This window comes from Balaenoptera borealis (assembly GCF_965194805.1).
Source record: "Balaenoptera borealis genome assembly, chromosome: 2".
NCBI classification, from domain to species: domain Eukaryota; kingdom Metazoa; phylum Chordata; class Mammalia; order Artiodactyla; family Balaenopteridae; genus Balaenoptera; species Balaenoptera borealis.
In genome coordinates this window covers 95700088-95725111 of record NC_138867.1, presented here as the reverse complement: position 1 = coordinate 95725111, position 25024 = coordinate 95700088, and the positions used below count along the sequence as shown (strand labels likewise).

Sequence of the window (25024 nt, the reverse complement as noted above, 5' to 3'; positions counted from 1 at the left end):
CTTAATAAAAATAAAACCACATGTTAATCAAAACAGTATGTAAACACTGGTCACTAGATTTATTGGAAAAAAAATATTGACCCTGTTAGCTGAAGTTTAAAACTGATTTTACGGGCTTCCCTGGTGGCGCAGTGGTTGAGAATCTGCCTGCCAATGCAGGGGACACGGGTTCGAGCCCTGGTCTGGGAGGATCCCACATGCCGCGGAGCAACTAGGCCCGTGAGCCACAATTACTGAGCCTGCGCGTCTGGAGCCTGTGCTCCGCAACAAGAGAGGCTGTGGTAGTGAGAGGCCCGCGCACCGCGATGAGGAGTGGCCCCCGCTTGCCGCAACTAGAGAAAGCCCTCGCACAGAAACGAAGACCCAACACAGCCATAAATAAATAAAAAATTTAAAATAATACAGACATTAAAAAAAAAAAAACAAAAACAAAAACAAAAAAAACTGATTTTACACCCCTGTATCCAGCGGTGGCCCAGTCCTCTGTATCCGCTAAGGGTTAAGTTCCTTGATTTAAACTCTGCTCTGAGTTACTGCTGTTTTAGCATCTTTGTATTTCTGGAACTCCATGTCTGACACTGCTGGTGAGATTATCTGCAAACAGCTGGTACGGAACATCTGCTTCATAATTTGAATGGCTTTTTTGGATGAGCTAAAGCTCCTCATTTTAGATAAAAAGCGTTATTAATCTTTGGAATAATTCCTCTCTTAGCAGAATCTCATTGTTGTTGAAGGAGAAATGAGGGACAGTGCGCACGCATTATGATAGGATTTAATTTCTTCATCCCTTTTTAACAAAGGTAGACTTTATTTTTTAGAGCAGTTTTAAGTTCACAGAAAAATTGAGGGGAAAGTATGGAGAGTTCCTATATACCCCTTGCCCCACACATGCACGACCTCCCCCCAACTATGAACATCCCCCGCCAGAGTGGTTATTTGTTATAATTGATGAACCTACATGAATACATCATTATCACCCAAAGTCCATAGTTTATGGTTCAATCTTGGTGTTGTATGTTCTACGGATTTTGACAAACATACAGTGACATGTATCTACCACTATAGTGCCATACAAAATATTTTCCCTGTCCTAAAGATCCTCTGTGTTCCACCTCTCCATCCCTCCTTTCCCCTTAACTCCTGGTCTTCTTACTGTCTCCCTGGTTTTGCTTTTTCCAGGATATCATGTACTTAGACTCGTACAGTGTGTAGCCTTTTCAGATTGGCTTCTTTCACTTAGATACATTTAAGTTTCTTTCATGTCTTGATAGCTCATGTTTATCCATTCACTTACTGAAGGACATCTTGGTTGCTTCCAAGTTCTGGCGATTATGAATAAAGCTGCTATAAACATCTGTGTGCAGGTTTTATGTGGACGTACATTTTCAGCTGGTTTGAGTAAATACCAAGGAGTGTGACTGCCAGTTCGATTTATCACTTTATGCGTCTTATCTTCTCCCATCATAGAGAGCTGGCATCTGTTGGCGACCCACTAAGTGTCAGAATTTTTAATAGGTAATGTCATTTCAGCCTCATTACTACTTTGCAAAGAGTTTTTGGTTTTTGTTTTTTTTTTAAATACATGAAAAAACTGATACTTAGAAAATTTGAGCAGTTTGCTCAAGGAGTCATGTCAACAAATTGAAGATTGAAACAGAGCAACCTCTAGTCCCAGTGTTCTATTATTTTCTCTGAAATAAGTTAGAGCTGGAGGGGCCTTAGAGAGGTATGACCTGAGCAGGCACACCTCTAACATGTATGGGGCAAGAATACAAAGGGAGACCCCTGCATACCGATTGTCTAAATGTTTAAAAGCAATAAATCAAGCTAAAAAACTGTAAGTAAGATGTTCTGTCCTCCTACCTGGACACGACCACCTTCGCAACAACCTAAAAGGCCAGTTTTGAATCTGGAATTCAAATGCTCAGAGTCTAATGCCAGAATATGGCAGCACAGGAGAAACTACCACAGCACCCCTGCTACCCTCCTTTTTCCCCTTCCTTAGGGGCCTTGCATGGACGTATGTGGGTTCACCATCCCACGTGTACAAATTCCGTCCATGCTGCCTGCCCACAGCTGTCCCTTGGCCCCATTTCAGACCTAAGATGTACACAATGGGGTGTGTTCCTTTGTTGGGAGAGTAGACCCAGAGAAGAAGTGTACACTGGCCCTGGAGGCAGGGTTACGGTCACTGAGCAGGGAATTCAAGGATCCCAGGGGTCCAGTGCATGACTAGCTAATGCAGAATGTAGGCTTCATGTAGGCAGATTTCTTTGATCCCATGATCTCCCCATCCCCCTGGAGGTGGGAGAAGGGAGGGTGTGGCCAGGGAGATCCAGAGTCAGGCCCAGAGCAAGGCCCCTCTTGCTCATGTCTAAGGATGGAACTGGATCCAGATGCCCCAGTTCATGAATGAGAAAACAGAGGCCAAAGTCACATGGCCGTTAGTGGCTGCACAGGCATGTCCTGATTCCCAGCACTTTTCGTAAGGTTGTCCTTAGGAGTCTGGGTTGTTCCATATATGTATTTACATAAACTCATCCCAGGAATTACTTCACAATTCTTTTCAGCAAAGAACTAAAAAAACTGCCCATGGATATCATTTCTACTCATAGTCACAACTAGGTGCTCTTGAATGAACAAACAATCATTTAGGTGACATTACAAAGCAATCAATACCTTAGGAGATTTCTAAAGGCTAATTAGAAACTTTTGGGGACATCAATCGCAGAACAGTTCCCAAATAATTTCCAAATTACTTCCTATATAGGTCAGTTTATTGATGTACTTGATGAGTCAACTGGCTCACCAAGAAACCACAATTAGAAATGTGATCAACATAAACTTGGTTGAAACCACTGGCAGATGTTTTCAATGATTTGCATGTAAATTAGTCACCAGCTTTAGAAATCCGGCTTATTAAGGGTTGAGATTATTTCATACATTTTCTCTTTTGTTGGAATGTGCTGAAAGAAGACTTCTGTTTATTAAAAGGTCGTGTCTTAAGAGTCTTCTAGTATTTAGGTTTATCCTCTGAATACTTAATTCCTGATATTATTTTCTCATGCATTGATAAATATCTCTAAAGATACCTTAACATTTGAACAGCACTTTATTTCTTATAATATGTGTTTGATATGCTATCTACCTTGATTCTTATGAATACTCTGTGAGATAATTTGGGCAAAGATGTTATCACCCTAGTATTTTTTCAGATGGGGACACTGAGGTGCTGAGAGATGGCTCACCCAGCTGCTGGGTGCAGAGCTGGAGTCTGACTCCGAATCTCCCACACTTTCCATTATGCCATGGTGCTTTTTTACTAGTGGAGGATCCTCAGCCTGTGTTAAACCCCCATGTGGCTTTGCTTTCCAGCCATTCTTGTGAATGCCCCCTGAACCAGCTGGATGCAGACTCATGTTATATTGGGAGGGCTCCCCACTCCAGCCCCTCATCTAGAACATACTCTTTCATAATTAAAGAATCCAAATAGATTCTGGAACCTTTAAAGAAATCAGTAGTCATTTAATAATAGAATAAAATGTGATGTATACTCATTATATTTACTTTTAATTCAAATAATACATATTTATTATTATATATTTTATCCCTCACTACATAATCAGTGAGTCAAAATTTTTATGTTGCTTTTTTTCTTTTTTTTAAATAGAGCAAAACTCTCTCTGAACTTATCTATACTTGATATGCGGCTGGACCTTTTCAATGCTAGTCTAATCCACACTGCCCCCAAACTAGTGATAAGGAGCAGAGGGGGAGGCGCTCAGAAGACTAACTCTGTTGGGAGTATTCTTCAACCACTTTTCATCATTTTGGGTATTCATTACTTCCCCCCTTGAAACACAGCAAGGTGTTAATACTATGAGGGTATCAGGACACTGTAAACAGTAAAGAGAGAAAGGTGCGCAGTTTAAAGCAAGCCCATGTTGAAGGTGTGCTCTCTCTTCTGATAGGAAACATTTTCTGATGTGCATTTAGGAAATATTGTGTTAAAAAACAATCCCTTATTTGGTCCCTTACATCAAAGTATAGGGCAAGACAGTAAATATTTTAAGGCCTTGTGGGTCACACCGTATCTGTCATAACTACTCAACCCTGTTGTAGTGCTGAAGTGGGCATAGACAATACGGACAAATGAGCATGGCTGTGTTCCAGTAAAACTTTATTTATAGGAATAGGCAGCTGGTTAAATTTGGCTCACAGGGTATAGTTTGCCACCCCTTAGTTTGCGTATTTGAACCTACTTCTTTAGCCTATTCGTCAACAATCTAAAAGGATGTTGTTCCAGTGGTGGAATTTGGGGTCCGGTATCCCTATCAGTTACCATTACTGTCCTAGGCACAAACCCTTCTGACTTCACACATACATTCTGGTGTCATCCTCTTTATCTGTCAACCTCCCCAAGACATGCTGTCCTTCTCCCTTTTCTCTTAGCAGTCACCGTGTCAGTTATCCACAGCACACAACCACAAAAACTTAGTAGCACCCAGTCCTAAGTTCCTTGCTCCTAAGTCTGGGGTCAGGTTGGGGCTGCCTAGGTGGCTCTACTGATCATGGCTGGACTCACTCACCGGCCTGGGGCTGTGCTGGCTGAGGTGATGGGTGGCTCGGCTCTAGCTGGCTGTTTTCACGACAAAGGCAAAGGTACAGAGCATGAGTAGAAACAGGCGAGACTTGTAGAAGTCTGGGCTCAGACAAACTCTCTCCCTTCTGCCTCCTGCCAGTGGATGAGTCCAGATTCAAAAGGTAAGATGATCCCACCTTTTTAGTGGGAGTGACTCCGATTTTGCATGGCTAAGAGTGTGGTTACAGGGAGGAGTGAAGAACTGGGGCTGTTAGCCCCAAGTCCAGTAGATTCTATCTCCTTTCTGCTTCTCCATGCCATCTCTCTCGATTCCTGTTGCTTCTTCTTAGGTCCACGTCTTACTGCTTTAAATAGATGTATGACGATTCTCCTCACTTGCATTATCCAGCCCTCGAAGTCACCAAGCCCTTCTCCCTTACGGCTGAGCCCTGGTCATATCACTTCCACAATTAAAAATATTTAGTGCCTACCCATCAAATTCTCTTGGGTTGATTTCCTAGGAGCTCTACCTTTTAGCTCCATTTTACCTGTTGTCTGGGTCACCCTATAGCCAAGGCAAATTTCTCCCCCTTCTAATAACTTCTTAATTTTTCTCATCTTGAGTCTTTGCTCAAGCTCTGTGTCTTTTCAGGATGTTCTTTTATGCTGTCTTTGTTTGCAGAAATTGTATTCCTTCTTGAAGATGTGGCTCAGATGACTCTCCCTTTCAGTAACTGGCTCAGGTTCTTCTCTTTCCCCACTGACTCTCTTCCTTGGCAAGCCATGCTTCTTTCCTTCTACTTTTCATCAGCATTTGGCACATTTTACCTGGAGCTATAGGGCATTTATTTGGATGATGACTCAACACTTCTAACAATTGTAAGTTCCTTCAGGACGATTAGTGGCTATTTGATGTCTATATGTCTCTGGCATGGGACCTGTTCCAGAGTAGGCATTCAGAAGAGGTCTGTTGAAGGAATTCGTGCTTGAATGAATGTGACTAAGGAAGTGGGTGCCTCAGCCTCCAAGACAATGCTGTGAGGTTCTAGCATTGCTGCTGTTTCCATCTTTTCAGATTCAGTGGAAAAGGAACAACCCCCTTCCTTTTATTTCCAAAGGGCTAAAGCAAGCAAACAGCTGAGGCCAGCCTGTCTTTCACCTGATGCTGAAAAAGCTCTCTCTTTTCTTTTTCAACCAAAACCCTTATTTTTGTTGCCTGGTTAATGTCTTCTTTTTCTAAAAGGACTCCTGGCCTGGGTAAGGACGACATGACGCCTAGTGGCTGCATGTACTGTGCTGGATGGTTTTCTTCCCTCCAGGCTTGAGATGCACGACAATGGTTGGAATCCAACACAAACCTTCTTCCACCCTGACTCCCTTACCCACCCCTCTGGCTAGCAGTATTCCTCTGTCCTGACTCTTCCTATCCCATGGGTATGTGTGGACTTCACCTCTTCAGAGTATACTCACCTCTATGGGCCTTCAGATTGGGTTCAGTGTTGCTTCTTGGAAAACTGTTTTCTGAACATACCCAGTGAAATTGCAGCAATAGGCCAGTGTTATCTGATTATTGTCCTTATTGATTCTGGCCCTGTCTACTTTCATCGTTCTGCGCATTATCTCCCTCTGTGTGGTGGATCACGACAGGCTGAGGCCCTGGACCTCTTCAGCCTCATTCTACCACTTGTTAACATTTGTGAAAAGTCTCGATTACATGTGCTTTGAGCTGATTGGTCTTTGGCCCATTTTTATTTCTTCTTGAGTTCGAACCACTGGGCTAATATTTATTTTATGGTTAATTTTTCTCTTCATCGAACATGTGAATGCTTTCCAAGACTTGCTATCTCTAATTTGAGCTTGTGGCCTATTTTACCACTTATTTTTTCAAGAGCTATTTTAATTCAAATCAGCTAGAAATTATGGCCATCATTTTCTATTTAGTCTTCTCATTTCCTGCTTTGCAAGAAAGATAAGACAAGAGAGGTTGTCATTTCAGTGCTGTGGTAACTTCTGAAATTACATTATTCTTTTGAATTTATTTTGTGTGCTAAGCTGTAAGAAGCTTTGATTGATTAGCTCTCAGGGGTTTTTTTTTGTTTGTTGTTTTGTTTTGTTGTTTGTTTTTTTGGAGGCATTGTTTCTAAAGGTAAACCAGTGTTTCTCCATTAATGAATAGATTTCAAACGGCCACTGAGTATGGTGGCCTAGAATTACAGAGTGAAGATCAGATTTACTTCCTGGCTAATTTCTCTTATGTTCTTGGGTGGATAGATCTGTAAGATTAGATATTTATTTTTCCCAACATCCTCTCTCTTCTCTTTCTTACTAAAATTATGAGGTAGTGTACTGTAGAATTAACAGTATGGATGCTGGGGTCAGAGTTCCTCAGTTTAAACCCCAGAGTCATTGTTTACTAAGTGTAGGACCTTGAGGAATATATCTAAACCTGTGGCTCAGTTTTCTCTTCCTAAAATAGGGGCTGGTATGTGAATTAAGTGTGGTAAGATACATGAAGCTGTAGGCATAGTTCATGGACATATTAAAGTAATACGAATGCTATTATTCTTATTACTGCCAATACTGTTTGAATTCTTGCTTCAATTTTGCCCAGATTTTCACATGAGCAAAAATTATAGCTAGAATCTTGGTCATGTCACAAGATAGGCAAATGGAAGGATAGAGTAGAAACTCTATTGATAAAATTAGGTAGAATCTTCCCACAGAAAATTTGCAATATACTGGGACAGCACTATATAGTAGTTGCATTTTTTCCCCATTATGCTTACAAATTTATTCACAAAATAACGAGCAGGGGTGTAGTAGATAACTGTCTTCACAAAGCAAATAATCATTGAGTGCTAGGAAGCTATTCATCATGAATGCAACCTTCCTTTCCTTTCAAGGATAGGAAAGAAAGCATGATATGTTTAAACTGAAGAATCTTTATAAGTTTTCTGCATGAATCATTAAGGAATGCCAAACCTATTGTTTTCAACCTTAAATCATAAGATAAAAAGTTCAATATTTTTATGACCAGAAATTTAAAAAATGTTTCAATGAGTAGTTATTATTTTTAGGTCTTATTAATAATTCTTTGAAAATATGATTTTTTAAATGGCTAAATAATTTTCCATTTTATAGAGGAAGCACAGTTTTTTCTATAGTGGGCCAACGCCCCAACTTAGGCTCTTTCCCCCAACTCAAGGCTCTCTCCCCAAACAAGACATTATTGTCAGTCAGAAGTTACTAAGCCATTAGGACAAGGAACCACTGTACAGGGAAGGAAAAGACAGGTCCTTGTCCTTGGTCCTTTGTCATGCAGAGCATCCTGGAAATTGGAGGGGGGTGATCCTGTTCATTGTGCTGATGGTAAAAAAACGACTATTTCAAATAATTCTTGAGAAGACAAGAGAACACTGAGAAATAGAAAGGAGTAGAGAAAAAGCCCTTGCATGTCAGGGTTTTGGTCTTCAGGGAGAAGCAAAGTGGGTAGATTATTTGGATAAAGAATGTACGCATTGCAATGAGACAAACCTGATTTCTTACTAAATTGTAAATTTTTAATGGAGTCCTACTTAGAGAATATTACTGAGGCACACCTCCCCCGACTTCTATGCTTTAAAATTGATCAAGTGGAAAAACCATCTGATTTGGTTTTCATCTCTAGAGGAGAGTGGATTTTCCAAAAATAACCATCGGCTGCGTGATGCCATTTTTCACTGACAAGCAGCTGAAATGGGTTTTAAACCTACTGTCTTCTCTATTTTTGGTGAAGAACTCAGAAAAAGCACAAATGTCAGCACAACTTGGGATGTATAGGAAGGATTAGGGGCTTTGAGGCTTCAAGTATTGAATATGGGAGTTGATTCTCTTCTCTTTAAGGGATTATATCTATAATAACATGCTGCTTCTCTCTTTTAGATTCTCTGAAACATTTGTCTGGTGTCCCAGCAGTTACCATGCCCCTCCTCGCAGCATTTAGAAAAGCCTGCATTATTTTCAGATTCTCTTTGAGAATTCTTGTCTCTTTCTTAGTCAATATGGTCATCAGTAACTTGCAGTACTACAGTAAATCTGAAGAAAGCCAGCAAAAAAAAGAAAAGCTTATTGATTCTCAATGACCTTTGAAAATAACCACAAGTAAGGGGAAAACTTTGTGAAGCTGAATGGAAAATGCCTGTGTACCAAAACCTCTCTTCCCCTTTTTCCATAGTAGGTGGTCCATGCTGCATGACCATCCTTGCTGGTCACATGATTAAGCCCTCTCCAGGGGAATGAGAGCAGAAGTGATGTGTACCACTTCCAGGCCTGGCCTATGAAACCACCTGTGACATTTTCTAGAATAGTCTTCTTCCAACTAAGTAAAAATCTACATCCCTATCATTGTTATCTGCCAATCTTCATTTATTTCTCTTACAAAGTAAATAGGATAAGCCTACCCCATCTTCCACATGTCTCTTTAGGGCCCTTTCTAACTTTAAATATCTATGATTTCATAACTGAGCTCAGAATGCCCTTTCAAAATGACTCTGTGATTAGAATTAAGAGCATCCAGGTTGATATTTACAGATATTTGATTATATATCTGTGAGAGGCAGGTGAGTATAGGGGTTGAGAGCCTAGGCTCTGGGGCTTTAATTCCTGCAGTACCAGTTTCTGGCTGTGTGACATTGGGCATATTGTTTTAACTTTTCAAGTCTCAATTTCCACATCAGTAAAATGGAGATAATAATAGTACCTTATAGGGCTGTTGTGAGGATTAAAAGAATTAATATGTGCAAAAGACTTGAGAAAATACCCTCAATAAATGTTAGCTATCGCTGTTAATACTTGTAATAAAACAGGCCACCAAAGCAGGACATCAAGTATTAAATCTGACCACTGCTCTATATACTTATATTCAGCTTACCATATGTAATAATCAGTGATCTCTCCCTGCACGTCCCTTTTCTGTCCAGAGCAAAGTCTGTGAGTCTGTGTCATTTCTGATTGTTTGACTTAACTCATAGCCTGCCTGCTCTGAAGTGAATAGAATGAAACGATGCTGGAGCACTGGCAGATAACAAATGGGTTTCTAGAGAGTAAAATATGGGCCAAAGGAAATCTGCTTAAAAGTGATTATGATTCTAGCTTCATTAGCGCCTATCAATTGTCAGGCTTCGTCCTGATGCAGTTTGGGGCTGAGAGATGCAGTTTGTAGGGAACACATCTGCCTCCCTGGCTCTTGGCCCCATGTGTTCTCCGTGGGGGGCGTTCTGAAAAATGGCCCAGTGAACACATTTCCGGGCTACAGGAATGCAGCTGTCATTAGGCTATCATTTTCAAGCCTTCTGGGAATGGAAAGAGTAACTCTAAATAAAGACCAAAAGATACATACACTAGAGAGTTTCTCAAGACTTTTGTGCAATGTGGGATACCGAAGTTTGCATAACAGTGACTGAGGCAAATTGGAAAAAAGTACAGACATGTCACTGTAGAAGACCCACTTTTGTGAACAGACAAGATCATTGCAAGATGTAAAGCTGGAGTCTGGGGGCCCTTTGTATTCTTTGTGCATCGTCTCCTAACATCTGAACTGAAGAGAGCCCTAAGGTCTCTCCCTACCTTTGTGTCACCTGCATCTCTGCAGGCCCAGGGAGGAAGACTAGCAGAAAGATGAAGAGTGTGGTTTTACTACTCATCCCCTATATGAACTTGGACATGTTAGCCAAGTCTTGAAGTCTTGGTTTCCTCATCTATGAATGGAGAATTATTGGTCCCTCTCATTGGGTTGTGGTGCTGACTAACTGTGCTCTGCTTGTGAAGGGCTTAGTCTGGTGCCTGACACAGAGTAAGAGTTTGGGAAATGGTTGCTCTTGTTGTACGTGTTAGGAGGGTGTGCTTTCTGAATCTGTGTGCTATCTCCTGATTTCCTTCAGTGTGTTAGTCTCACATGCCCAGGCAGTTTCACCTTGGAGGCTTGAGAGTGGTTTGTGAATCTTCTAATCCACTTGCTTACATATGACAAAATACTAATTGGGGTTTTCATATATTATGCTCTATGTACAGCAAAAATAAATGAAAACCTAGAGATCCACACATCTCAAAGGCTGGGTCAAAAATTCTTATTACAAAAGAACATGAAGCAACAGCTAGGATTCATAAGTTATTAGGCTATTGCCACATGATGACTTTAATAGTTGTGGAAATGGTACATCCACACTCACAGCTTCCATACTTCATTTACTCGCTTTTTTTAAAAATAGATCTTTATTGGAGTATAATTGCTTCACAATACTGTGTTAGTTTCTGTTGCACAACAAAGTGAATCAGCCATATGCATACACATGCCCCCATATCCCCTCCCTCTTGAGCCTCCCTCCCATCCTCCCTATCCCACCCCTCTAGGTCATTGCAAAGCACTGAGCCGATCTCCCTGTGCTATGCTGCTGCTTCCCACTAGCTCTCTATTTTACATTCGGTAGTGTATATATGTCGATGCTACTCTCACTTCGCCTCAGCTTCGCCTTCCCACCCCATGTCATCAAGTCCATTCTCCATGCCTACCTCCTTATTCCTGCCCTGCAATTAGGTTCATCAGTACAATTTTTGTTTGTTTGTTTGTGTTTTTTTGTTTTTGTTTTTTTTAGATTCCATATATATGTGTTAGCATATGGTATTTGTTTTTCTCTTTCTGACTTACTTCACTCTGTATGACCGACTCTAGGTCCATCCACCTGACTACAAATAACTCAATTTCGTTTCTTTTTATGGCTGAGTAATATTCCATTGTATATATGTGCCACATCTTCTTTATCCATTCATCTGTTGATGGACACTTAGGTCGCTTCCATATCCTGGCTATTGTAAATAGTGCTGCAATGAACATTGTGGTACATGTCTCTTTTTGAATTATGGTTTTCTCAGGGTATATGCCCAGTAGTGGGATTGCTGGGTCACATGGTAGTTCTATTTTTAGTTCTTTAAGGACCTCCATACTGTTTTCCATAGTGGTTTTATCAATTTACATTCCCACCAACAGTGTAGGAGGGTTACCTTTTCACCACACCCTTTCCAGCATTTATTGTTTCTAGCTTTTTTGATAATGGCATTCTGACGGGTGTGAGGTGATACCTCGTAGTTTTGATTTGCATTTCTCTAATAATTAGTGATGTTGATCATCTTCTCATGTGCTTCTTGGCCATCTGTATGTCTTCCTTGGTGAAATGTCTATTTAAGTCTTCTGCCCATTTTTTAACTGGTTTGTTTATTTTTTTGATATTGAGCTCCATGAGCTGTTTGTGTATTTTGGAGATTAATCCTTTGTCTCTTGTTTCATTTGCAAATATTTTCTCCCATTCTGAGGGTTGTCTTTTTGTCTTGTTTCTGGTTTCCTTTGCTGTGCAAAAGCTTTTAAGTTTAATTAAGTCCCATTTGTTTATTTTTGTTTTTATTTCCATTACTCTAGGAGGTGGGTCAAAAAAGATATTGCTGTGGTTTATGTAAAAGGGTGTTTTTCCTATATTTTCCTCTAAAAGTTTTAGAGTGTCTGGTCTTACATTTAGGTCTTTAATCCATTTGGAGTTGATTTTTGTGTATGTTGTTAGGGAGTGTTCTAATTTCATTCTTTTACATGTAGCTGTCCAGTATTCCCAGCACCACTTATTGAAGAGGCTGTCTTTTCTCCATTGTATATTCTTGCCTCCTTTGTTGTAAATTAGTTGTCCATATGTGCATGGGTTAATCTCTGGGCAGTCTATCCTGTACCATTGATCTATATTTCTGTTTTTGTGCCAGTACCATACTGTCTTGATTACTGTAGCTTTGTGGTATAGTTTGAAATCAGGGAGCCTGATTTCTCCAACTCTGTTTTTCTTTTTCAAGATTGCTTTGGCTATTCGGTGTCTTTTGTGTTTCCATATGAATTGTAAGATTTTTTGTTCTATTTCTGTGAAGAATGCCATTGGGAGTTTGATAGGGATTGCACTGAATCTGTAGATTGCTTTGGGTAGGATAGGCATTTTCATAATATTGATTCTTCCAATCCAAGAACATGGTATATTTCTCCATCTGTTTATGTCAGCTTTGATTTCTCTCATCAGTGTTTTATAGTTTTCTGAGTACAAGTCTTTCGCCTCCTTAGGCAGGTTTATTCCTAGGTATTTTATTCTTTTTGTTGCAGTGGTAAATGGAAGTGTTTCCTTAATTTCTCTTTCTGATTTTTCGTTGTTGGTGTATAGGAATGCAAGAGATTTCTGTGCATTAATTTTGTATCCTGCAACCTTACCAAATTCATTGATTAGTTCTAGTAGTTTTCTGGTGGCATCTTTAGGATTTTCTATGGATAGTATCATGTCATTGGCAAATAGTCACAGTTTTATTTCTTCTTTTCCAATCTGTATTCCTTTTATTTCTTTTTCTTCTCTGATTGCTGTGGCTAGGACTTCCAGAACTATGTTGAATAAGAGTGGCAAGAGTGGACATCCTTGTCTTGTTCCCGATCCTAGTGGAAATACTTTCAGTTTTTCACCATTGAGTATGATGCTTGCTGTGGGTTTCTCATATATGGCCTTTATTATGTTGAGGTAGGTTCCCTCTATGCCCACTTTCTGGAGAGTTTTTATCATAAATGGGTGTTGAATTTTGTCAAAAGCTTTTTCTGCATCTATTGAGATGATCATATGGTTTTTATTCCTTAATTTGTTAATGTGGTGTATCACATTGATTGATTTGCGTATATTGAAGAATCCTTGCATCCCTGGGATAAATCCCACTTGATCATGGTGTATGATCCTTTTAATGTGCTGTTGGATTCTGTTTGCTAATATTTTGTTCAGGATTTTTGCATCTATGTTCATCAGTATAGTTGTTCTGTAATTTTCTTTTTTTGTAGTATCTCTGTCTGGTTTTGGTATCAGGGTGATGGTGGCTTTGTAGAATGAATTTGGGAGTGTTTCTCCCTCTACAATTTTTGGAAGAGTTTGAGAAGGATTGGTGTTAGCTCTTCTCTAAATGTTTGATAGAATTCTCCTGTGAAGCCATCTGGTCCTGGACTTTTGTTTGTTGGAAGATTTTTAATTATGGTTTCAATCTCATTACTTGTGATAGGTCTGATTATATTTTCTAATTCTTCCTGGTTCAGTCTTGGAAAACTGTACCTTTCCAAGAATTTGTCCGTTTCTTCATGGTTGTCCATTTTACTGGCATATAGTTGTTTGTAGTAGTCTCTTATAATCATTTGTATTTCTGCAGTGTCAGTTGGGATTTCTCCTTTTTCATTTCTAATTTTATTGATTTGTGTCCTCTCCCTTTTTTTCTGGATGAGTCTGGTTAAGGGTTAATCAATTTTGTTTATCTTCTCAAAGAACTGGCTTTTAGTTTTATTGATCTTTGCTATTGTTTTCTTCGTTTTTATTTCATTTATTTCTGCTCTGATCTTTATGATTTCTTTCCTTCTAATGACTTTGAGTTTTGTTTGTTCTTCTTTCTCTAGTTGTTTTAAGTGAGGGTTAGATTTTTTATTTGAGATTTTTCTTGTTTCTTGAGGTGAGATTGAATTGCTGTAAACGTCCCTCTTAGAACTGCTTTTGCTGCATCCCTTAGGTTTTGGGTCGTCATGTTTTCGTTGTCATTGTTTCTATGTATATTTTTATTTCTTCTTTGATATTTTCAGTGATCTCGTGGTTATTTAGTAGTGCACTGTTTAGCCTCCATGTATTTGTGCTTTTTACAGTTTTTTTCCTGCAGTTGATTTGCAATCTCATAGCATTGTGGTCAGGAAAGATGCTTGATATGATTTCAATTTTCTTAAATTTTCTGAGGCTTGATTTGTGACCCAAGATGTGATCTATCCTGGAGAATGTTCCATGTGCACTTGAGAAGAAAGTGTATTCTGTCACTTTTGGGTGTAATGTTCTATAAATATCAATTAGATTTATCTGGTCTATTGTGTCATTTAAAGCTTGTGTTTCCTTATTTATTTTCTGTTTGGGTGATCTGTCGATTGGTGTAAGTGGTGTATTAAAGTCCCCTATTATTATTGTGTTACTGTCAATTTCTCCTTTCATGGTTGTTAGCATTTGCCTTATGTATTGAGGTGCTCCTATATTGGGTGCATAAACATTTATAATTGTTATATCTTCTTCTTGGACTGATCCTTTGATCATTATGTAGTATCCCTCCTCATCTCTTGTAACAGTCTTTATTTTAAAGTTTATTTTATCTGATATGAGTATTGCTACTCCACCTTTCTTTTTATTTCCATTTGCATGGAATATCTTTTTCCATCCCTTCACTTTCAGTCTTTATGTGTCCCTAGGTCTGAAGTGGGTCTCTTGTAGACAGCATATATATGGGTCTTGTTTTTGTATCCATTTAACCAGTGTGTGTCTTTTGGTTGGGGCATTTAATCCATATACATTCAAGGTTATTATTGATATGTATGTTCCTATTACCATGTTCTTAATTGTTTTGGGTTTGTTTCTGTAGGTCTTTTTCTTCTCTTGTGTTTCCCTCTTAGAAAAGTTTCTTTAGCATTTGTTGTAGAGCTGGTTTGGTGGTGCTGACTTCTCTTAGCTTTTGTTTGACTGTAAAGCTTTTGATTTCTCCGTTGAATCTGAACGTGATCCTTGCTGTGTAGAATAATCTTGGTTGTAGGTTTTTCTCTTTCATCACTTTAAGTATATCCTGCCATTCCCTTCTGGCCTGTAGAGTTTCCACTGAAAAATCAGCTGATAACCTTATGGGGATTCCTTTGTATGTTATTTTTTGTTTTTCCCTTGCTGCTTTTAATATATTTTCTTCAAATTTAATTTTTGTTAGTTTGATTAATATGTGTCTTGGTGTGTTTTTCCTAGGGTTTATCCTGTATGGGACTCTCTGTGCTTCCTGGACTTGGGTGGCTATTTCCTTTCCCATGTTAGGGAAGTTTTCCACTATAATCTCTTCAAATATTTTCTCAGACCCTTTCTTTTTCTCTTCTTCTTCTGGGACCCCTATAATTCGAATGTTGGTGCGTTTAGTGTTGTCCCAGAGGTCTCTGAGATTGTCTTCAATTCTTTTCATTCTTTTTTCTTTATTTTGTTTCTTGACAGTTATTTCCACCATTTTTTCTTCCAGCTCACTTATTCGTTCTTCTGCCTCCATTATTCTGTTATTGATTCCTTCTAGTGTATTTTTCATTTCAGTTATTGTGTTGTTCATCTCTGTTTGTTTGTTCTTTAGTTCTTCTAGATCTTTGTTAAACATTTCTGGTATATTCTCAGTCCGTGCTTCCATTCTACTTCCGAGATTCTGGATCATCTGTACTATCATTACTCTGAATTCTTTTTCAGGTAGATTGTCTGTTTCCTCTTCATTTATTTGGTCTTCTAGGTTTTTACCTTGCTCCTTCATCTGTGACATAATTTTTTGCTGTCTCACTTTTTTTTTTTTTTTTATGAGTGGGATTGTGTTCCTGTTTTACTGGTTGTTTGGCCTGAGGCTTCCAACACTGGAGTTTGTAGGCTATTGGGTAGAGCTGGGTCTTGGTGCTGAGATGAGGAACTCTGTGAGACCTCACTCCAATGAATATTCCCTGGGGTCTGAGGTTCTCTGTTAGTCCAGTGGTTCAGACTCGGAGCTCCCACCGCAGGAGATTCCACCTGACCCCGGGCTCACAAATCAAGATCCTGTGAGCCATGTGGGGTGGCAAAAAAAAAAAAAAAAAAGAATAGCAAAGTAGCAAAGTAAGAAATAAAATTAGACTAGGAAACTAACAGATATATTAGAAAGAATGTAAAAATAAAAATATAGATGAATCAACAGCTGGAAGGTACATCAGTACCACAATAGTAAAAAAGAAGAGGAGGGAAAAGAAAAAAAAAAGTGGGGGGAAAGGCCTTGGTTGTGGAGAGTGGGGCCTAAGCAAGGGTGCGGATTGGGCAGTGAGTGGGGCCAATGCTCAGGATCCACAGGGCTGGAAAAGGCCCTGTGGAAGTTGGGGCTTAGGCTCAAGGAACAGAAGGGGCCCAGGTGTGCCCCCTACCCCTGGTCTCAGAGGGCAGGGGACCTTATCGTGGAGCCCAGAAGGCTTCCTGGGCTTGAGTGGGTGGTGTAAGCACCCTCCTCTGCTCTCCTGCTCCTCCATTCTGGGGTCTGGGAGGGCCCCTCCCAGGAGGGTCCCTCCTGCCTGCCTCTCCTGATCTCCCCGGCCTCCCTCCTATGCCTTCAAGGACCCACGTGGCCTGGAGAGGGGTTTGGAGGGCAGGGGATCGATCTGGAAGCTCAGCAGGCTCCCAGTGCCCAAGTGGGTGGGGCAAATGCCCTCCTCTCCCGCTCCTCCCAGAGGGCCCCTCCCGCCTGCCACTCCTGATCTCCGGGCCTCTTTCCTATGCCCCCAGGGCCCACATGGCCTGGAGGGGGCTTTGGATGGGGGGGGGACCGGCTTGGGAGTTCAGCAGGCTCCCCGGCCTGAGTGGGCCAGGCGATCGCCCTCCACTCCTCTCTCAATGTTCCCAGAGAGTCCCTCCCACCTGCCTCTCCTGATCTCCCTGGCCTCAGTGGCACCGATCTTGTCTGGCCTCTACTTCTCCTCCCCCCTCAGTCCTCCTACAACCTACTGGTTCAGTCTGGGGTTCCTCCCGTCTCCTTGAGGGTCAGAGTTCCCCACCAGCGGCCGGCAGGCACACTAGTTGTGGGGAGACACTAACTCTGCGTCTTCCCACACCTCCATCTTGACTCCTCCCACCCTCGCTCACTCACTTTTATTAATTCATTCTGCAAATGTCTAATTTGATTTCGAGTTGTTGTCAAATATTGGTTCAGATGCTGGAAATACCATGATGAACAAGGCAAACGTGTGCCTGCTTATATGGAATTTAGTATTTGAATGGGAAATACAGGCAAACACTGTTAAGAAAACAACTGAATTATTAAAAAATAATTGTAAATTATAATAAGTATTGTGAAAGAAACCAACTGGAAGTAATACCAATAAAGTGGGGGACAACTGTTTTATACCTGAGAAAGAATGGAAGGAACTAGCCAATAAAGAATAGAAGGGAAGGGCATTCCAGAAGGAAGGAACAGCATGTGCAAAGACAAGTGATAAGGTAGGAGATGGGTCAAGCCAGGTCATGCAGGCCCCTACAGGCAATAATAAGGAGTTTACATTTTATCCCACAAAAGGGAAGCCATTAAAGGATTTGTTTGAGCAGAAAAAATACATGATATCATTTATATCTTAGGATTGCTCTGGCCTGTATGTGAAGAATGTTGGGGAGAGGAAGGGTCAAGAATAGCAGCATGGAGATAGGAGACTATGGTCATAGTTTAGTCTTAGCCTTGGTGTGGGGCAGGGGAGATGGAGGAAAGGGAACTGACTCAAACAATCTATGTCTCCATCTATGTATTAGGATTGTTAGAATTTGCGGAGGGCTTAAATGTCTAGTGGGCAGTTGGATATGTGAGTCTGGAGCTCAAAGGAGAGGTCTGAGCTGAGATATAAATTTGGGAGTTGCTGACTTTTATATATTACAGCATTTAAAGCCACATTAAGAAGAAGATCACCTAGGAAATGTGTGCGGAGAGAAGAGCCTAGAGAAATGCAATGCTTTAGAGCTCAGGTAAAGAGCAGCAAAGGAGATTAAGAAGGAGTAATTAACATGGCAAAGGAAATCTTGGAGGGTATAGCAACCAAGAGATGAAAGAGTGTTTAAAGAAGGAGAGAATTATCAACTGAGCTGAATGCTGGCAAGAGGTCCAGTAAGATGAAGACAGAGAGGGTGTTTGTTGGGCAACATGGAGAAATAGTTGGTGACCATGATAAGAGCCATTCCAGTGGAGTGGTGGGGTTGGATTGGGTGATGTTGTGTTGGGATGATATTAGAATGGGTTGAAGAGTACATGGCAATGAATAAGTTGATATTGTATGTATAGATATCTCTTTTGAGAAATTTAGTTCTGATGAGGTCATGGGAAAAGGAGGGGGGCTTTCAAAAGAGGGATTTCAAGTGAGCATGTTTCATGTGATGGAAATGTTCCTCCAGATGGGTAATAAGGGAAAAACAAAGCCCTTGATCCAGAGCCTAGGGGAAGGATTGTTTTTGAGAGAAGCAGGAAAACTTCTTTTGTTAACAGGAAGGAAGATGGACTTTGGTATATGGTAAGGCCTGTGGCTGTCAATTTGTCTATTTTTTGTCAATGAAGAATGAGTCAAGACTTTCAGGTGAGGATATGGATAGAGCAGGGAGCATGGACAATTTGAAAGAAAGCAGAAGGTATAAAATGATCAAATCAGATGGTGGGAAGCAGGCCTATAAGAAAAACAACAAAGGATCGCTAGCCTTTCGTAAGAGCACATTTGAGCTCATAAACTTCAAGTGAAGCCTGCCCATTAGAATACAGGTTCCAGAAAGCAAGTGCCTTGTCTATCTTCTTTACATGGTGTCTACGGTGCCTGAATGGCCTAGTAAATAGTAGATGCTAAAGAAGTATTTATTAAATGAATGAATGAGTGAATGAACTCTGTTATTAACTTACCCTAGCAATATACAGCTGCTCAGGTAAGGCACTGAAAAGAGAGAAGGTAAAACTCAGAGGACTAGGGTTTTCCCAGGCCAAGATGACAGACAGACAGCAGCCAGGGAGTTGAGAACATTAGCAAGGGAGTGGTTATGATAAGGGTCATAGAATCAAAGATGGATGAGAACAAAAGGAATGCTAATGGATAATTAGCTAATGGATAGTGAGAAAGTGGTTTTGAGGTCATTAAGAGGTCAGAAGGAGTTCTTGAGAAAATCTTCTAGAAGAGTAAGGGTCATAATTAGCGAGTGGTAGGTTTGAAACTGGGTTTTGGGAAGAAGGGCAGGTACCGGCAATGGCATAGTTCAGTGCATAACCATGACAGGGGTCCAGGTAAAGCAGAAAAATGGTCACCAACGTTGAGGTGGTCAAAGAGCTGACTGTCCCTATTTATTTTCTCTTTAGTGTCATTTAATACATCCTGCTTACGATCCTGGCCCATGTGGAAAAGCAGGTGAAACTTAAGATGAATTCATGAAAACATAAATATGAATTTCCTATGCTTTTAATCCCTAACAAATACATATAACCAAGCCTGAAGTTCATGAATATAAGGATATTAATATGGTCATTTGGGGAGCCAGAACATACTATGCAGGGATTTGGTCAACAGTCACACATAGTCGAATCATGTAGAATATAAGATGTCAGACGAAAGGCTTAACTAAGCATAAATACATTGTTAAGCCCACTGAACTGTGGTTGTTGAATTGTAAATGTTGAAAATCTGAATAGTATATTGTTTTGCCAAATATGGAGCAATGATGTTAGGCCTCAGCTACTCTAAGGTGGATTGTCGCAGCTGTTATCAAAAAATTTTTTTTTTAATTTGAAATGTTAAGAGTTGGTGGAGAAGGTGATAAGAAAATAATAAAGAAAGTGTATAGATTCAAGAATAGAGGGGGCTATGCCCTGCTTCCTTTTTCATTGCCCTGGGAAGGTGCAAGCTGTCCCATGTTATTAGAACATGAAAGAGCAGGGATCAGACATCCACATGGGGTGCCCAGGCCGAGGGGCATGAGGCACAAGTCTGGATGACGGACCCTGGATGATTTGTGGGAACAGTAAAATGTCATTTTCCCATAAGGCTACCAGTAGTATGGACATAGCTGAGAAAAGGCCAGTGTACTTGGAAGGGCCTTTAGGGTGTGTGGACCTGTCAATAGATGTCCCGTAGACGTCAGGACTACAGGAATCTAGGTACCTGGCCAAGTTACAACTTGAAAAATGCCAGCATGTCTTTATCATGGCCAAGGTCAGAAGTCCCCCTTCATATCTGGACACTAAAGACTCTCAGAGAACCAGGGAATGAAGAAAACCCTAAATTAGTGTAGAAAACCTTGATTGGCTGAGACAACTCTAATTTGATTGAGATGATTTTTTTTCATCATCAAATTGGAGCTTGAAATAGAGGTTAAGCTGTCATAACGAAAAACTAACTTGCATTTCTTGCACATTTGAGTATATGGATTGAAAAATTTATGCTTATTACATAAAAGATAATGTTTGTGATAATGTTTACGATATTGGTATGGCTGCTAACAAAGGCCCAAATAACAGTAGCTTAAAGAAGATATAAATTCACTTTTCTCTCATGAAGCAGTCTGAACATAAGCAGTACAGGCCCGATGGGGTGACTTCACAATATCGGGGATCCAGGTTCCCCCCGTCTTACTGTTCCGTCATCCTCAGTGCACTTTTTCCAAATTATAGTCTAAGATGAATGCTGTGGTTCTCGTCATCATAACCACCTTCTGGCCAGTGGGAAGGGGAATAATGTGGAAGGCACAGCCTGTAAGTTGCAAGTATCCCTTTTTCTCTTACCCCATTGACAAGAACATAGTCACATGGCACAGATAGCTGCAAGCGAGGCTGAGAAATGTACACTTGAGCTGGTCAGCCATTCATCAAGCTAAAATTTTGGGGGAAATATTAACTAAAGGACAAAAGAGAGAACATATTTTGGGAGACAACCAACCACGTTTGGTGCTCAGTGCTATGGGTGCCTTGGGGAATTGGATGAGGTATTGAAAAAGAAGCATGGAGGGCATGAGATATCCTTTGGGAATGAGAGCTGATTTAAGCTACTAACCCAAGGGTGGGCCCTCCATCCCCTGGGCCATTTAATTTCTGACTTCCTGAATGAGCTCATGTCTGGCCCCAAACTAATGGCTTCTTCGTGTTAATGCTAAGTGCTGGAAGCAAAACAAGGCTGCTCTTAAGTTTATGTGTTTAAGTTATATTTTGGTAGCTTCTGGATAATGGATCCATTTTATTTATATTGTTAATGATATCATAAAACAGTAACTTACAATTGTATACCTATGTGTATATTTTTGGTGACTTGTTTACATCTGTGATTTGATTTGATCCTCAAAGACTTATGATAAATAAGTACTAAGATACTAGATGTTTACAACTTTCCCTGTCTTCTCAGGTTTCAAATCTATCTGCACGTTCCAATTTTACTATTTCTCCAGTTATGATCTTTGGGGCTTCCTGTAGGTGCCTCTGTTCATTTTACCCAGGATTCCTTTCTTTTCCTTCCTTTCATTTTTTTCCTTAGTTCTAGACTATTTCCTATGGGTCCTTTCTGAAGTCGTCTGAACATATGAAGTTTATTTTCTGTGCTTTTTCCTTTTCTTGGTTTCCCCACTGTTCTCACTTCCCATCCTTTCCACCCTGGTGTCTTTCGAATGTGGCCATTTCTCTGAAGCAGGTCCTATACGAGTCCTTCTCTCTATAGGAGATAGCTTCTCTCTTTTGTTCTGTGCCTCTTGTTTACCACAATCATTTTCTCTGTTTTTCTTGGCCTTCTCCTCTACTTTCCAAATACAGTCTTTATTTCTACCCACATCTCCCTTCTGAAGCACCTTTAACTGCCACTCTTTCTTTTACTATCTAGGAAGTGTCCCTATATCTTTTAGGTGTTCATAACCAGATGTAGTTATTTGATTTATTCATTCTTACTTGCTTCTCAAAGGTGGTCCAGGGTGTACCTGCCTCTTAACCGTAATCTGGGCTTGATCTGGGACTCTGTGCATGGCATAGTTTCTCAGCTTTCCTGCTAGCAGCCTTATTTTTCTCCTCTGAGTGCCCCATGACTTCTCTTCACAACAGCCGCCCACTGCCTTCCACGTCTAGAGCTGCTTTTCAGAGCTGGTGACTTAGCTGATAGCTTCTCCTTTGACAGTGCTCCCCTACCATTTCACTTCCAGCCTACTGGTCCCCTACCATTTCACTTCCAGCCTACTGGTCCGCTCGCTCGCTCACCCTTTATCTGATGAGAGCAGCATTCTCCTTCTTCTGGACCACTGTTTTCTGGTCTTCAGAGCCCTGGGGCTGTCTTCCTTCTGTGGGATAGACTGTACTTTAAATCTTCAGATTTCAGTGAGTCAGAAATTCCAAGCAACTGGGACCTGTACCAAGTAATGTCAAAGCATTCACCACTCTGCCTCTGCCCACTGCCTGAACTATTCTGGGCCCCAGAACTGATGTAGCTAACTGCCTTGGAGAGAGAGTTTGCGATGCTGAATGGTGAAATGTCTGCAGACCTAACTGGGCTATTCTTTCACAGTGAAGATGGAGTGGGGTCCTGACCTTTTTATTATTTTCCTCACGGCAGAAATGTGGATCCAGGACTATCTTCAGTCACTCTGCACTTACATGGTTTTGGATACTGTGGGACAGTTTTCCATTTATTCTTTTTTTTTAATAGTATTTTATTTTTTAGAAATACATTTATTTATTTATGGCTGTGCTGGGTCTTCATTGCTGTGTGTGGGCTTTCTCTAGTTGCGGTGAACGGGGGGCTACTCTTCGTTGTGGTGCGCGGGCTTCTAATTGTGGTGGCTTCTCTTATTGCCAAACACGGGCTCTATGTGCGTGGCCTTCAGTAGTTGTAGCACGCAGGCTCATTAGTTGTGGCTTGAGGGCTCTAGAGCATAGGATCAGCTGCTGTAGTGCACAGGCTTAATTGGGCTGCGGCATGTGGGATCTTCCCAGACCAGGGATCGAACCCGTGTCCCCTGCGTTGGCAGGCGGTTTCTTAACCACTACTTCACCAGGGAAATCCCTTATTTATTCTTTTACAGAAACATAAAAAGTATGCAGGAATTCATAAACAGAGAAAAACTTCAAGTAAGGGATATTTAGACAATACTATTTCCTCCCCTTGTCGAATGTATGTGGTCCATTTTCTGGGAAAAGTTGTTGTGATTTTAGAGACTGCTTAGAGAATAACAGCTAATGATCAGTCTGCCAATCCTCTCTGTTTCCTATCAGAAGAAAAAGTGTCAGGATGGGTGGGAGTTCCAGTTCTGGTAGGGAAATATCTGGAGAGCTCCCACAATAGCCATCATGTCACTTGTTCATATATTTATTTGGTCAACTATTTAGCTGTATTGTCCTTATCTGTTTACAACTGTGCCTCCCTCACTAGAGTGTGAGTTGCTCAAAAGCAGCGCTATTGTCTTATTCTCAGTGAATGGCAGTTGTTGGAATTCAACAAGTGTTTATTTAATGAATGAACAGATAGGTAAGTAAGTGAGGAAACCAGTCAAAGGAGGTAATAAGCTGCATGGTCATGGGCTGTGTGTTAACCCCTCTGGGCCTCACTTATTTCACCTGTAAATTAAGGATGTTAGCAAAGCAGAATGGAGTAAAGAGGGTTGGATGTGGCATTGGGTACCTCTGAGAAGGGACCTTTTCCCTGGTAAAGGGTAGAGGTGTGAGTGAATGTGTGCTCCAAAGGCTGGGAGGACCTGTCCTTCACACTGAGTGAGCAGGAAAGACAAGTCATCGAGTACCTGGCACCCCTCATTGTGTGGCGAGAGAAGAAGAATTGAAATGCGGACAGCTGTGTACAAACAGAGAGGGCCTGACAAAGCTATCAGGTTTGTTATAATCTGAGAATGGCAGAGGAGAACATCTAAACATTTCCCACATACCTGCTGACAGAGCCAGAGAAAGAGCTGAAGGAGGCCCCAGGATGTGGGGAAGCCTCTCGCTGGGATGAAGTGCAGCAGCATGGCTGATGTGGAGAGTGTGGCGGACCGGGGACCATCAAGGCTGTGCATGGCTCTGCACAAGTCAGTGGGGGACGCGTGCCAATCAGTGTCTAGAGGAATCCAGGGCGCTATAGTAGATGTCAGGGCAGACAGATGAGACCATGACCAAAGGCCACTTCCCATGTTCTGATGCTGAGTATCACACAGTCCCTGCTCTTTCTTTGTCCTTGGAACTTAACTGCAACCCCAGGGATAAGGGTTAAGAAAACCCTGACTTGATTGATTTTACCCAGCATTGCCTGATTAAAGTTTCTGCCGAAAGATGGAATGGAAAGTTTGAGATAGAAAGTCAGGTCATATGTAGAAAATAAAGTTACATTTTGGCATAGTTGAGTTTTGTGGATTGAGATTCTGTGCCTCCTACATACATGAGTTGCTAATGCAGCCAGGAGCACCAAGCACTAACTGATGGTAGAGACTCCAGGTGGTGACTTAGAAATGCAGGGGCGAGAACGGGGATTTATCTTGGCTGTGGTTCTCCAAGCATGGAGTTTTGGGTTTCATTTCAGGATTCTGATAATGTCCCTTCAGCCAACCCGTAATCAGGATTTTATTTTTCTTTCTTGTTCTCATTTATAATGTCCATAATTTCCATATATTTGCATTTTAATTTTTCTAACTGAAAGAATTGAATAAATATGCCATCTCTGCATACCACTGGAGCAGAAACACATCAAACTCCAGTGGTATGAATAAAGGTCAGTGTTGACATATTCCTTACTTTAGCCCCAAATTATTTGCTAAGCTATGGGTGTACTTTTCCTTTTCGGCACATGAATCAAGTAATTCCATTCTATTTTCATTTTTCCTTACGTTGCTGAAAGATTCTAGA

The 25024-nt window shown here is 40.9% G+C and overlaps 1 long non-coding RNA gene across 1 annotated transcript in view; it reads left to right on the top strand.

Moving 5' to 3' along the window:
* The first annotated feature begins 1894 nt into the window (after positions 1–1894).
* Positions 1895–25024, top strand: part of LOC309622570 — an 80893-nt gene continuing 57763 nt past the window's right edge. Inside the window, exon 1 of the long non-coding RNA XR_014240986.1 lies at positions 1895–11927. This is a non-coding gene — a long non-coding RNA (uncharacterized lncRNA). The remainder of the gene's footprint in view (positions 11928–25024) is intronic.